The sequence below is a fragment of the Pinus tabuliformis genome, chromosome 9, assembly GCF_031772625.1.
Source record: "Pinus tabuliformis cultivar Carrire ecotype Pingquan chromosome 9, CPIR1, whole genome shotgun sequence".
In the NCBI taxonomy this organism is placed as follows: domain Eukaryota; kingdom Viridiplantae; phylum Streptophyta; class Pinopsida; order Pinales; family Pinaceae; genus Pinus; species Pinus tabuliformis.
Genome location: NC_142307.1, coordinates 1,616,165,157 through 1,616,180,214, shown reverse-complemented (window position 1 = coordinate 1,616,180,214; position 15,058 = coordinate 1,616,165,157).

Below are 15,058 nucleotides of genomic sequence, written 5' to 3'. Positions count from 1 at the left end.
CTAAGCAAACTTATTTCTAAAAATTGAATCTAATTTCTAACTATTTCTGCATTTGCTCCTTAGTGTTGCGAGCATGTAACATTTGCCTGGGAAGAGTCGGTTGGTCGTCTTCTGCGTTTGCTTGAGCTACGAAAATAGAAATAGCAAGTGCTGGCACCACTTTTTAGTAAACTAGAAGATATTTTTGGGAATCATCTTCTAGCTGGGCGAATTTACTGCGTATATACTTGGTAACAACCCAAATTTCTCTTAAACTGCCTCTGCTTTTGCTATCTCGGTTTCCGGACTCCTGGATGACTAAGCAAGTTAGGGACTTTACTTTCTGAACAATTTTCTTAGCGATGCGCGCATCAAAAACTGCCTCCGTTCTTTGATCTGGGCCTTTCTGGTGCATTTTCCGCCTTTAGCGCTTTTTCCTTTACCAGGCATAAGCTTCAGAATTTTGTAAACATGTTGCTTTTGTGAGCTTTTGACCTTGAGTGTCGAATTGCCTATTGATATCAACATCTGTTCAGTAATACTCTGAAATTTGCGTTTCTGTTGCATGCGGTATCCGTTTATGAGGGCATCTCTTCTCTGTTCTCCGAGAATTGACGCTTTCCCTTTTCCTTAGATGTTTCCTGCACATTGCTTCATGTTGTTTCCTATTTTTATTCCTGCAGTTCACGCAAAGGAAAAGAGTAATGATAATAAATTTTGACACGAAAGCTTTAAGCTCTACGAATGTATAAAATCATGACACCCACAATGAACTGACTCTTCGAAAAACACAAAACTGTCCTTCTTGAATACCTTGGCGTACATTCATTAATTTTCTTTAAGGCGCGCGCCCAATTTTTGGTTTAGGGACAACTTTTCTTGAATGTTGAGTCGAGGAAAATTTGCGATGGGTGATTTCTGCGACTCGCAGATCGCAGCATCGCAAGATCGCAGATCGCATTTATCGCAAGATCGCAGATATCGCAAGATCGCAGATCCCAAGATCGTTGCAATTTGTTAAGTTATTTGTGTGTTGTTTATGCGACGTTGCAATTTGCGATGTCGCATATCGGCCATCGGAGATTTCTTAAGATTTTCATTTATGGGCGCTTCTTAATGTATGCGATGCGATGAATTTCGTGTCGCTTCTTTGCAGTTTTTTATTGCTCATAAAGAAATGTTTCACTCTTCTCCGTGCGATGTATTTTTTGAGGAGTATAATCCAAAAAAATTTATAAAATTTTTTGGATTTTTTACTAAGGGTCCCCACTTCTTTAGTGTTATTGCTAATACTAAAGAAGGAGGGGGGTTGTTGGTGGTCACAACAATGGCGATTCACTTGGAAGAACCAATGATCTCTGCTTTTCTATTGAATTTTTGAAATTTTCAAAATAGAAAAATTTTCATAAATCTAAACTTTGTTATGGACAGATAGAGTACATTATGCCTTATTCTATCAATGATATTTTGTTTCAACCTCTTTCTATTCTAATTGTTTGCTTCCTCAGGCTTGTCCTTGTATCTACATCAGCCATTACTTGGTCTTGTAAAGATAAAATAAAGTCTTCTCTGTGTGCTAGCCTTAAAATATGCTCGTTTGCCGTAGGTAGAGCCTCTGCTGCCAGCAGGCATCCATAGCCTCGACAGGGTTACCTGTTACCCAACAATGATCATTTATCCTGTTTAAGGTCATCTACAAATTTCAAAGAAAAATCCATATTGACACTTTTTCCTTTTTTATTCTTAAAGAACAATGTCTTGGTTTGGTAGCCAAATTATGACACAGTCATTCACTTGATTTACACTTTTGCTGAACAAGCTGACTCATGATGAGACCCCTTGTCTTTTGATTTCAACAATCTTGAGTCATTGCCATGTTTTAATGGACAGTGTTTGGCAAAGTCAGCAAAGTTATAATATCTGTGATCATGATAAGCCGGCTCGTGATGAGACCTCTTATTCTTTGAGATATAGTGTTTCTTGGATTGTCCCTCTGAATGCTACGATTTTCTTTAACAGGGAGGAAATCATTGTTTTCCTTAAGAAAGCTCTGGACGACAATAATAGAGTTTGAAAATAGCAGTTTTACAGAGAATATTTATTTTGTTATTGATACCTTTCATTGTGCTGATATAAAACAATTCCTTCGCTAAAGGTTGCTTTCATCAAACTTTTTGTAGTTGAAACTAGTATCATATCTAGGCTAAAGTTTTTAACTGTATCTGTCAATAATAAAGATCAGATTTTCAAAAAATTTATATTTATACAAGCGAAAAGCTCAAAATCTGAAAGAGCATTGGTGTCTCTTCGCGAATACCGATAGTAACCATTAACAACTGGTTTTATTATGAAAAAGAAAAGAAAAACAAAACTATTCTACAAAATAGAAGAATAATCTTCTATGGAAAATATATTTTAAGGATTTGACCATTAGCAGGCAAAGAATCCCTTCTACCTGCTAGATCCTGTAAGACAAACGTTGATGGACCTATGCCTTCAACAATCTGAAAAGGACCAAGCCACATCTTTTGAAATTTTGTATGTTTGCCCTTTTCTTCATGAGCCTTTTCCCATTTTAAAACTAAATCTCCCATCTGAAAAAAAAAATCTGGTCATTATGTTTGAATCAAAAGAGGATTTTATTAGCGCTTGATGATAAGCATGGGTTCTCTTAACTTGTTCTCGTTGCTCTTCTAATTTGATTATTTCCATTGTCTTAGTTGTATGGAGGAAGTAGGTACTTCATCAATGTATTGTATCAAAGACAAAGAGGGAATGACTAGGTGAGTTGGAAGAACCACTTCTTTCCCATAAACTAAATTAAAGGGGGAAGTGTCGATCGAAGCTTTTTTTGTTATTCTATCTGCCCATAAAGCATTTACCAAAGCTTTATGCCAATTCTTTTGGTTCTGGTCAACTATTCTTTTAATAATCCTGATTAGGTTTTTATTTGTTGACTCAGCTAACCCATTACCTTGCAGATAGTAATTGGATGAATATTTTAGTTTGAACCCTCTTTTAAGTGCAAACTCAGTCATTGCATTTCCAGAAAAGTATGATGCATTATCAAACATTAAAGCCGTTGGCAATCCAAACCTAGTGATTATAAATTGATCTATGAATTCGATAATATTTTCAGAATTAGCTGTCTTGAGAGGAACTGCCTCTACCCATTTAGTAAAATAATCTGTTGCCGTGAGGATGTATCTATGCTGCTTAGAAGAGTGAGGAACGATCTCACCTATTATGTCCAAGCCCCATTGGTTGAATGGTTGCTCGATGTTTACCGGTTGCAGTGGCAGGGACGATTTCTTTTGTCTTCCAACAGTAGTTTGGCAGACTTGTCATTTCCTCACGTAACTGTGTGAATCTTTGAACAGCATAGGCCAGTAATATCCTGCACGTAAAATTTTATGTGCAGTAGCATCTCCAGCATAGTGTCCGCCTGCTGGTCCATCGTGGAGTTCCTGCAAAACTTTTTCAGCTTCAGTTTTTTCAAGACATCTAAGAAGAACATAATCATAATTCTTTCTAAAAAGAATATCATTTATGAGCTGATATTGTTTAGCTTTTAATCTCAGAGCTATTTTCTTAGTGTGATCCAGGTGTGATGGAGCATACCCATTCTTAAGATAATAAATGATATCAACATACAATGATTCTGCATCGTTTAGGCTTACCTCATACATTTGTATCTCTTCGGATGAAATTTCAGAGATTTGTGATGCTACAGCGAACATTTTGCAGAAGCCTTGACCTCTTACAATGTTTGCTGGTTTAATCTCAAGATCATATTCTTGTAAAGCAGTGATCCAATTTGCTCTTTTCTCGCCCATATCCTTCTGTACTAAAAGATTTCTTACTGTTGGAAACGGTACTATGATCTTAGTATGGGTTTTGAGTAAGAAAGGTCTGAAATATTTGACCGCTTTGAAAACAGCATAGGCCTGTTTTTCTACGTCTAAATAATTGAGTTCAGCACCTTGTAAATTTGAGCTAAAAAATGCAATTGGAACTTCTGTTTTTTCTTGATTTGCTTGAGTTAGAATCGCAGCATATGATTTCTCTGAGGCAAATGTGTATAAAACAAAAGATTTTGAAAAATTCGGGGTTGCTAAAGATGGAGCATTAATAATAGCTTGTTTGATCAGGTTGAATGCTTCATGTTCATCTTGACCCCATTTGAAAGTTGAATTCTTTTTAATTATGGTTTGCAAAGGAGACACAATTCGTGAAAAATCTGGGACAAATCTCTTTACAAAATTGATTTGACCAAGGAAAGATTGCATGGCTTTTTTATTATGAGGTAGAGATATTTCAAAGATTTCTTTGATTCTGTCAGGATCAATGTGAATACCGGATTTTGACACTATGAATCCTAGAAGTTTTCCTTCACTTAATGCGAAAAAAGATTTCTTTGGGTTAAGTGAAATCCCATACCTTAGACATCGTTGAAAAATTTGTTTTAAATCTTTGAGATGGTCGCTTCGCTTCTTGGAGTACACTGTTATATCATCCAAATAAATCACTACAGATTTATTGACTAAACCTTTAAATGCGATGTCCATGGCTCTTTGAAATGTAGCGCCGGCATTAATCAAACCAAATGGCATCTTCTGATATGCATATGTGCCCCATTTAGTTCTGAATGTGGTTTTCAACTAATCATTTGGATGCACCAGCACTTGATTATATCCTGAAAGTCCGTCCAAGAAAGACATCAGTTCTGAGCCTGCTACTGCATGTAATATCTGTTCCATAGGTGGAAGAGGAAAATTGTCTTTTTGACAGGCTTTGTTAAGATTCTGAAAATCGATACAGATTCTAATATCTCTGTTTTTCTTTCTAATGGGTAACATATTGGAGACCCATTTGGAATGTCTGACGGGGAAAATTATTCTGGCTTTTAATAACTTATTTGGCTCAGTTTTTATCTGATTTTCTAAATTGGGGTGGATCTTTCTCAGTTTCTGTTGGACATGTTTTTCATTGTCAATCATAGGAATAGTATGTTGAAAGATAGAAGTGTCGTACGTCTTCAGCTCATCGCAATTCCAGGCAAAAACATTTTTATATTGTCTCAAAAGACGAATATATGCTAGTTTTTCTTCAGGGACTAGACCGATGCCTAGATTAACGTTTTGTGGTTTATCATCGGTTCCTAGGTTTACTAATTCGTAGTTCAGAGTTGGACTGTAGAACTTTGAATTGGTAGACCTTTTAAACCGGTTTTTCAAATCGTATAAGTCTTCTAACTTAACCACCAATTTAGGTATAGCATTATCAGTGCTATTTTGTTGTATTTGTTGATCGTGATGGTCTTCGTCAATTATCTGATTGGAGTAGGATCCTTCAGAAGTGAGGAAATTTACAATATCAAGATCGTCATTGAATACTCTCCAATTTGTAATGTTGTCAGGGATGGACGGCCTAAAGATTAATTCTATTAAGAATCTATCTGGACTAAAATATTCGGAGGGAATAAGCCTAGAGGCTACGTTAGCCAAAAGGTCTGCGCTTGCGTTTTGGAGTCTCGGGATTGAAGAAATATTAAATGCTATGAAATGCTCAGTCAGATCTTGTACTAAAGATTGATAGTGTTTTAAATGACCTGATAGGCAATGTATAGTGTTACGTACCTGTTTGACGATAATCTCAGAGTCTCCGAAGACTTGAAGATACTTGACGTTTAACCCGATTGCTTTGTATAGGCCTTGCACCAAGGCCTCATATTCTGCTGCATTGTTTGTGCAATTGAATTCGAGTCTGCACATAAGCATGGTCTTGTTTCCTTCTGGACTAATTGGAACGCATCCTGCTCCTGCTTCTTCGTTAGATTTAGAGCCATCGAAATATAATTTCCAAAACAAAGATGTATTTACATGTTCATCTACAAAATTAACGCACTTTGAACTATCAGTTTGGGAAAAAATTTCGACTTGGGACAAAACTGAATTTTCTAAGTAAGGTGATGTGTGAGCATTGAAATTACCGAGAAAAGAATCTACCGACTAATTGCCTATGATACTGCTGTTATACGATACTGCTTCATTTTCTCCCTCTAATTCCGTTACTATGTACTTCTGGTGTAACTCTTGTTCAACCTTTATTTGATTCGCTTTGCCATTGTAGGGTAACCACATGTGCGACCAGTCGGTTGCAAAGTATCCATGGAGTTTCTTGGACCAATCCCTGCTAAGAATTAAGCCATAGGATTCTGGGATATCAGTTACTAGAATGTCAATAACCTGACATACCTTCGGGTTAGATGACAATCTTATGGTTACTTGATTAATTTCACCATTCACTTCGACTTAAGATCGATCAAGCTGAACTATGCGCACTGCGGATTTTTGTGGTTGAACATTTAACTTAGCACATATTGATCTGGGTAAAATATTCGATGAAGCACCGGAATCTACCAAACAATTGTGCACATTTTTGTTGAAAATCTCGTAAGTGAGAAGAAACGGGGAGTGTGAGATCTTGATCTTCCTCCAATCAAGACGATATCATTTGGATCAATCTTATTGATCGCGTTAGTTGGAGGTCTTCCCATGTTATGGGAAGCTTGAGAGAGTACAGAGGTAGGCAAAGGTACAATAGGCACAGCATGTAATTCTTTCATCATTATCTTTTGTTGATGCTTCAATTTGCTCAATTCATAAAGGGTAATATTAGCCCTAGTCTTTTTCATGTCATCAATAATATTGTACTCCATTTCATCCGACACTATCTGTGTTTTTGATGGAGTTGCTTGATCTGCGCGGACTGGGCTAGATTGAGTCGCTTTAGTAGTTGTTTTCTTTGTTGCGACTTTATCTTTTGTTGTAGGGCTTGCGCTCTTCTGCTTAGGGGTAGTTTGGGGAGGATCAAGCTGATTTTTGCTTCGTGTGCTAACCGGAAATACTTCTTGATCTTCTTCTTGTGGGAGGATGAAATCCCACATTCCTTGTAATTCCACAACTTCTTCGTCATCGGTCTGCCCTTCAGTGGCACTTTCTTCTTCTTCCTCTTCCTCGGTTTCAGCATTGGAGATGGCATTGGGTGGTTTTGCATCCGTTGAAGGACCTATTTTAAAATCTCTGTAGGGCTTTTTTGAAGAAGTTTCTGCTACTTGTTTTTTTATGTCAACCATCTCATTAGACATGGTCTTTAATACTTTCTGCAATCCTTCCAAATCGAAAGGGTCTTTTGTTTGTTTCTTCTTGGAGTCTTCCTTGAAGGTGACTTTTTTAGACTTGCGTTCCTCTATCACGGATCTCTTTTCCAGGGCTATTACGCGTTTCTCTACTGCTATCACCTCTGTCATGTTATCAACTAAGGTTGTTTTATTCGCTCTATCCACGAAGATTGCTATGTTTGATGGTAAAGCAGTAATATACCATTCACATCGTACTTCTTCGCTGGGTTGGGAAGCAGTGGGAATTTTGTTGAGAATTTTATTGAACCGTAAATCGAAATCTTTGATAGGTTCTTTAGCTTGGGCCTTAAGATTGGATAGGTCATTGATTAACGTCGTCGTTGATCTGTCATCACCAAACTTGATAAGGAATTGATTCTGGAAGATATCCCAACTTGCGATAGACCCGGAGGGTAATGAAAAATACCATGACCCGGCTGTCCCTTGCAGTGTATAGGGAAAAAGCCGAACAACAGCATCTTCGTTAGTAACTCCATTGAGATTGATAGAAAGCATGAAATTGTTTATGTGTTCTTCTGCTAGCATGCCCGCTTCTAGATTGAATTTGGGCAGCCATTTCTCAGGATGGGCCGGTATTTGACTCAAGGGCACAGGCATTAAAACTGCCCCAGGGTTGTTCCATGGAGACTGGGCCATCGTTGAGCTGCTAGTAGAGAAAAGTGCAGGAGATGATCTCTGTGGCTGGGAAGATGAGGATACTATGATCATGGATGATTGAAGAGGGGTTGTGGTAGACGGATGGATGATGGTTTGGAATGGAGGTGTGGGTGGTTGACTTCGCAGTGAGGTAGTTGAAATGGGCGATGTAGACGAAAGAGTCTCACTGTCAGACTCTTGTGGTGATTTCCTCGCTCTTTTCCTGGTGGGAAGAGGCAAATCAGTTGGCTGGATGCCAAATTTTTCACTTTTTAACCTGGTTAGGGGATGAGCAGGATTGTACTGCGAAGTCACGCTGCTTTGAGATTTATCAGACCTCTGAGGAGAAATGGAAAATCCCTGAAGTTTGTGAATCAGAGATTGCACTCCAGGAGGTTTAATGGTAGATTGGTATGAAATATCAAGGCGTGTAGCAGTGATTGATACTCGAGCAAATTCCAACTCTGGATTTAAATATACTGGAGAAGTCGGGGGAGATGATGAGGGCGATTTACTCTCAGAATGGTATTTAGATTTTGATTTAAGTGCCATTCATAGTTCAGGCCCTCCTTCTAGCGGCAAATATGTTGAAGCCCCGAAAATCGGATCGACAACAAGGGGGGTACCCACCCGGTCCGGACCTTGGTTGGCAGCTCCTTATTCGTTTGGTATAGCGGGTCCGACTAGGGATAATGGGACCAATTTCCCAATCTAAGGGTGTGTGTGTGTGTAGAGTTGGATGATGCTGATCTAAGGGTTCTAATCTAAGCTACTTTAATCTAATTCTATGCTATTGTAATCTAATGAAAACAGCACATCTAATCTATGCTAACCCGGGATGTATTTCTTCTATTATGCGATCTAAAGAGATTTCAAATAATAACGGGTAATAAAGATCATTCAGCTATCATAAGAATGGAAATCAATTAAGATGAACCACTTTACATAAAAAGTTAGGCAAAACAGTTGTGAACGGCATATCGCATAATAAGTTATTCATATATCAAACATAAATAAATGACTCCACCGTACAAAAGTGTCAAATGGTAACTCAAACATTCATGCAATAACATATAAACAACTAAAAACTATATCACTTTAAGAATATAAGCAGAAATGGCCAAGAGATAAAAGTACCATTTATGACTGGTCCTACTCATAAGCTTCAAGCAACAATGATTTATCTCTACTTGTTCTAATATCTACTAGGAGTACAGAAGTGCAACATCAGTAGCAGATATCAAATGCAAACATTAATAAACCTTGATCCATTCATTCATCAAAACCTCCTCTGAGGGAGCAAAAGTGCATGTTCTGAGGACAAGTTTTTGACAAATTTCTGGACCCTTCTCTAAATGCCTGAGAAGGGTTTAAATATTGTTAACTAAATAACTTAATTACATAAATTTAGGATACAGTTTAAATGACCGCCCTTTATCTAAGCAAACTTATTTCTAAAAATTGAATCTAATTTCTAACTATTTTTGCATTTGCTCCTTAGTGTTGCGAGCATGTAACATTTGCCTGGGAAGATTCGGTTGGTCGTCTTCTGCTTTTGCTTGAGCTACGAAAATAGAAATAGCAAGCGCTGGCACCACTTTTTAGTAAACTAGAAGATATTTTTGGGAATCATCTTCTGGCTGGGCGAATTTACTGCGTATATACTTGGTAACAACCCAAATTTCTCTTAAACTGCCTCTGCTTTTGCTATCTCGGTTTCCGGACTCCTGGATGACTAAGCAAGTTAGGGACTTTACTTTCTGAACAATTTTCTTAGCGATGCGCGCATCAAAAACTGTCTCCGTTCTTTGATCTGGGCCTTTCTGGTGAGTTTTCCGCCTTTAGCGCTTTTTCCTTTACCGGGCATAAGCTTCAGAATTTTGTAAACATGCTGCTTTTGTGAGCTTTTGACCTTGAGTGTCGAATCGCCTATTGATATCAGCATCTGTTCAGTAATACTCTGAAATTTGTGTTTCTGTTTCATGCGGTATCCGTTTATGAGGGCATCTCTTCTCTGTTCTCCGAGCATTGACGCTTTCCCTTTTTCCTTAGATGTTTCCTGCACATTGCTTCATGTTGTTTCTTGTTTTTATTCCTGCATTTCACGCAAAGGAAAAGAGTAATGATAATAAATTTTGACACGAAAGCTTTAAGCTCTACGAATGTATAAAATCATGACACCCACAGTGAACTAACTCTTCGAAAAACACAAAACTGTCCTTTATGAATACCTTGGCGTACATTCATTAATTTTCTTTAAGGTGCGTACCCAATTTTTGGTTTAGGGACATCTTTTCTTGAATGCTGAGCCGAGGAAAATTTGCAATGGGTGATTTCTGCGACTCGCAGATCGCAGCATCGCAAGATCGCAGATCGCATTTATCGCAAGATCGCAGATCGCAAGATCGTTGCAATTTGTTAAGTTATTTGTGTGTTGTTTATGCGACGTTGCGATATGCGATGTCGCATATCGGCCATCGGAGATTTCTTAAGATTTTCATTTATGGGCGCTTCTTAATGTATGCGATGCGATGAATTTCGCGTCGCTTCTTCGCAGTTTTTTATTGCTCATAAAGAAATGTTTCACTCTTCTCCGTGCGATGTATTTTTTGAGGAGTATAATACAAAAAAAAATTATAAAATCTTTTTGGATTTTTTACTAAGGGTCCCCACTTCTTTAGTGTTATTGCTAATACTAAAGAAGGAGGGGGGCTGTTGGTGGTCACAACAAAAGGTTCCTGCAATATTCCTTCTTCTTGTTGTTCATTATTTTCCACTTGTTGTTCTTCATGCTCCTGAATTTGTTGTTCATTTTCTTGTATTGGTGGTATGTTTTCCTGTTGCTCTTCAAACCTGTCAATAACCTTCTTAACCTCCAACTCACCTATAGTCATTTCTGACTCATTAAATATAACATCCCTGCTTCTAATAATTTTATGTTTGACTGGATCCCATAGACGATAACCAAGATCTTCATCCGCATATCCCCAAAAAATGCATTTCATAGATTTATCATCTAGCTTAGTTCTATTTTCTTTGGGAATATGTACGAATGCTTCACATCCAAAGATTTTCAAGTGAGAATAATTCAAATTCTTACCAGTCCAAACTTCTTCAGGGATACCGCAATCCAAGGCTGTAGTTGGAGATCTATTTATGAGGTAGCAAGCGATCCTGACTGCTTCAGCCCAAAAATTCTTCTCCAAACTGAAATTGGACAACATACTTCGCACCTTTTCCATAATGGTGTGATTCATCCTTTCTACGACACCATTCTGTTGAGCAGTACTAGGCACAGTCTTCTCATGCTTTATGCCAAACCTGTTACAATATTTCTTATTTGCATTTGAGCAATATTCTCCACCATTATCTGTTCTTAAACACTTCAGCAATGTGTTAGTCTCTCTTTCAACAGTAACATGGAATTTTTGAAATATTCCAAACACTTCACTTTTATTTTTCATAGGATATGCCCAAATTTTCCTGGATGCACCATCTATAAATGTTACAAAATATGATGCTCCTCTTAATGATTTGATGTTAACAGGCCCAAACACATCCGAGTGTACCAGTTCTAACACATTTTTCTTTCTGTCATGGCCACCTCTAAGGAATGAAACCCTTCTTTTTCCACCATATATACAATGCTCACAAAGATCAAGATTGTAGGATTTCAAACCTGGAAATAAATTTTTACCAATAAGGATTTTTAAACCCTTCTCGCTCATGTGACCCAAATGGTTATGCCACAGATTTGTTGAATTTCCTTCTTTTGTGACAGCAATCAAATCTGATTTTCCTATCAGTGTCTTCAATGTATATAATGTTCCTGTCTTGGGTCCTTTGGCCACGACCAATGCACCTTTGCTAATTTTCCAACCTCCTTTTCCAAAGCTTTTCGAATAGCCTTCATCATCCAGTTGTCCCATAGAGATTAAACTCATGCGCATTTCTGGTACATGCCTGGCTTGTTTCAACAATATATTTTGTCCATCTTTCATCTTGATCTGGACATCTCCCACTCCAACAATACTGAAAAAATGATTATTCCCCAAATGCACTCTAACATAATCACCGGGATTATATGAAACAAAACTATCTTTGCATGGGGTTACATGGTGAGATGCCCCAGAGTCAAGGATCCAATCAAAGCTACTGATAGATGTATATACACATGCATCCTCTACTGAAACAGTCAACAACACATCACCATCTATGGCTACAACAGTAGTCTCACCTTCATTTGTGTTGGATTACTTGTGATTTGTATATTCTCTCTAAAGGAAAAATCCATCTAGATCAGCAATTCCTGCAAGTGGAAGAGGTTTTATGGTTTAAATTTGCCATGGGTAAAACTCCACACAGCACAGTCAACCTGAAAACAAGTCAACATGTGCTCACCATTTGGAATATTAGGTTAAAGGATGGGGAGTTTGCAAATTGGTTAAAGGAACAAAAGTGACGCTTTCTCTTCTTCGACAGGGCCTCCAGACATAGTCCAAGAAGAGCAGGGGCAGGGGGAGTCATATTTAATTTTGAAGGAAAAGAAGAAACTTCCTATGAATGGGGATTAGGCAACAATATAAACAACAGAGCGAAAAAATATGGTTTTTTCTTGGGAGATAAGATCCTCTATGACCTCGACCTTAAGAACCCCATTGTGATTGGTGACTCATCCTTTCCCATTAAACAAATGATCAAAGGCTCCAGACCCCCTAATTTCAACCTCAGCCAAATTGTGATTCAAATCCATTAATATTTGAAATATCTTGAGGAGATTTCCTTCTATCACATTCTCAGGGAAATAATGTCAAAGCAAATCGTGCATGTCAGTGCCATCAAGGTCAACCCAGAGTCAATGCATAGACAAGTATCCTAATTTTTCCCTTAAACGACCTTTGATCACATGCAATCATGGTAATTGATATGCTATCTTCAAAACAAGAATCGACGACCCTCCAATTCGACAATGTGTACAATCCAATTACCAATAAACCACTCTCCAAATTTCAAGCTTTAGCTATCAAAATGGATTTAAACGTCCTTGTTGGTAGATTTTATTAGTTTGCTATGATTTATGCGTCTAAATTGAGTGACTCCGACCCCAAAGCCATCCTTCTTCTCCAATCTTGAATCTCTTTAAATATCATCCATATCTATCCTTCCTCATTCATCCTCTCACCGAGTGACTTTCTCCCATCCTTTCTATTCCCTGTGTTATTCCCCCATCCTCCCTACATTCCTCCATGGCATCAAATTACCCATGCCAGTATCGTGCTTCCCTCAAGACCGTGTTGGAGCAATTTAAACTCTCCAAAAGCAATGGAGCGAGAATTTTCAATATGAGCATGGTCTTCTATTCTCATCAACAACCTCACTCAAAGATACTCTCAACAAATCCAATTATCATTGCTCCCATATTTAACACGACTTATCATCTCTACAAGAGGTTGTGTATAGTCATCACGGGTGCGTTGGAATATTGGAATATTGTCTCTCATTCTTGGAAAGGAAGATTGCAGAATACTCAGGGTCCAACGATCGTAATGATTCCCTACCTCAGCTAGAAGAATGATCCATAAACCAGGAACATCAAGGATAATTACAGTCTACAACAAGTTGCTCCAGCAGTTCACCTCTTTGCAGAAGAGTCTCATGAAATGCAAATATAGTTTTTTGTTGTATCAATTTGTTAGAATATATGCAATCAGTGCCATAGTATCTGTTGGTTTTATCCCTCTTTTTGTAATAGAAAGAAACTGCAGGCAAAGAAATCTAAGCCTAGAAGTCAACTCCCACCTGTATGAAGCAATGTACCACGAGCCTTAGCGCTCTATTTTTTAATGAAATCTGATAACCGACATTGTTAAAAAAAAATGGAATTGCAGTATATCAAAGATTAATTACTATAACCTTATATGGGGTTATAATATTATGTTTTAATGTTAACACCAGATCAATTTTAGTTCAGTACTTTTGAGTTGTTAGTATTTTCTTTGGAAGTTTTTTATTCAAATCTAGAATTGCAATATCAAAGATTAATTAACATAACCTTATATTGGGTTATAATACTAACACCATATCACCAAGCGCGTGTAAATTGTTGTTCAATTCTCACTATTTTGAGTATTTGCTTTGGAAGTTTTTTATTCAAATTTGGAATTGCAATAGTGACTATTCTCTAAAAAATGATGGTCTTCACTAATGCGTTCGATAGGGCCCGCCATGAATTCCTCTTCAAGGTAATGAGAAAAATGGGTTTCCACGAAAAATTCATCCAATGGGTTGGCCTTTGTATAGGTTCACCCTGAATTGAAACTCTGATCAATGGTAGAAGCACTCGCTTCTTTAAAGCTTCCAGGGGGCTTAGACAAGGATCTCTTTTGTCTCCTTTCTTGTATATCATTATGGTATATTCTTTGAGCAGAAGGTTGGAACATGAAAGAAGTATAGGTTACCTTCTGAACATTTGATTCTCTAACGGGATCAAAATTATTAATCATGGCCATTTTGCGGATGATACGATCTTTTTGGGGGGAGCTTCAGTGATAATTTCTAAAAGGTATAAGAAGATCTGAGATATATTCTTGGCAACATCTGGAGGAGAAATTAATGAAATTAAATCCCATATATATACACATGGAACATCAGTTTGAGAAGGCAAAAGAAAATTGAAGACGTTCTTGGTTGCAAGGCAAGTAAGGACTCGACGGGCTTCAAATATTTAGGAATCCCCATCTATTTAAAGAAGGCCTCCTCAAAGTCTTAGCATGGGACTCTTGATAAGATTAAGAGCGGAATGGAGAATTGGGGTGCTTGATGGATTAATCTTGTTGGTAGGGCAGTCCTCTCCAAGGTTGTCCTATCTACCATCCCTTTGTTCACATTTTCAACTCTATTAGCTCCAAAAAATATCCTAAATAGAATTGGGTTATATCTAAGGAAATTTTGGTGGGAAGGAGGCGAAGTCGACTAAAAAAACCACCTTGTAAAATGGTCTACAGTCAGGGCTCCCAAACTACATGGATGTCTTTGCATACGAGATCTTGAATTAATGAATATCACAATTTTTGCTAAGATAAATTGGAAAATCAAGAATCACCCAGATCCATGGTGGGTTAAAATTTTGAAAGAAAAGTACTTCCACCAATTATCATCAAGTCCTTCCTCTAGACAAGGCTCCCCTATTGGGAAGTTGTTGCTTTCGACCTCGTCTCTGATTAGTTCTAATTTTTGTTG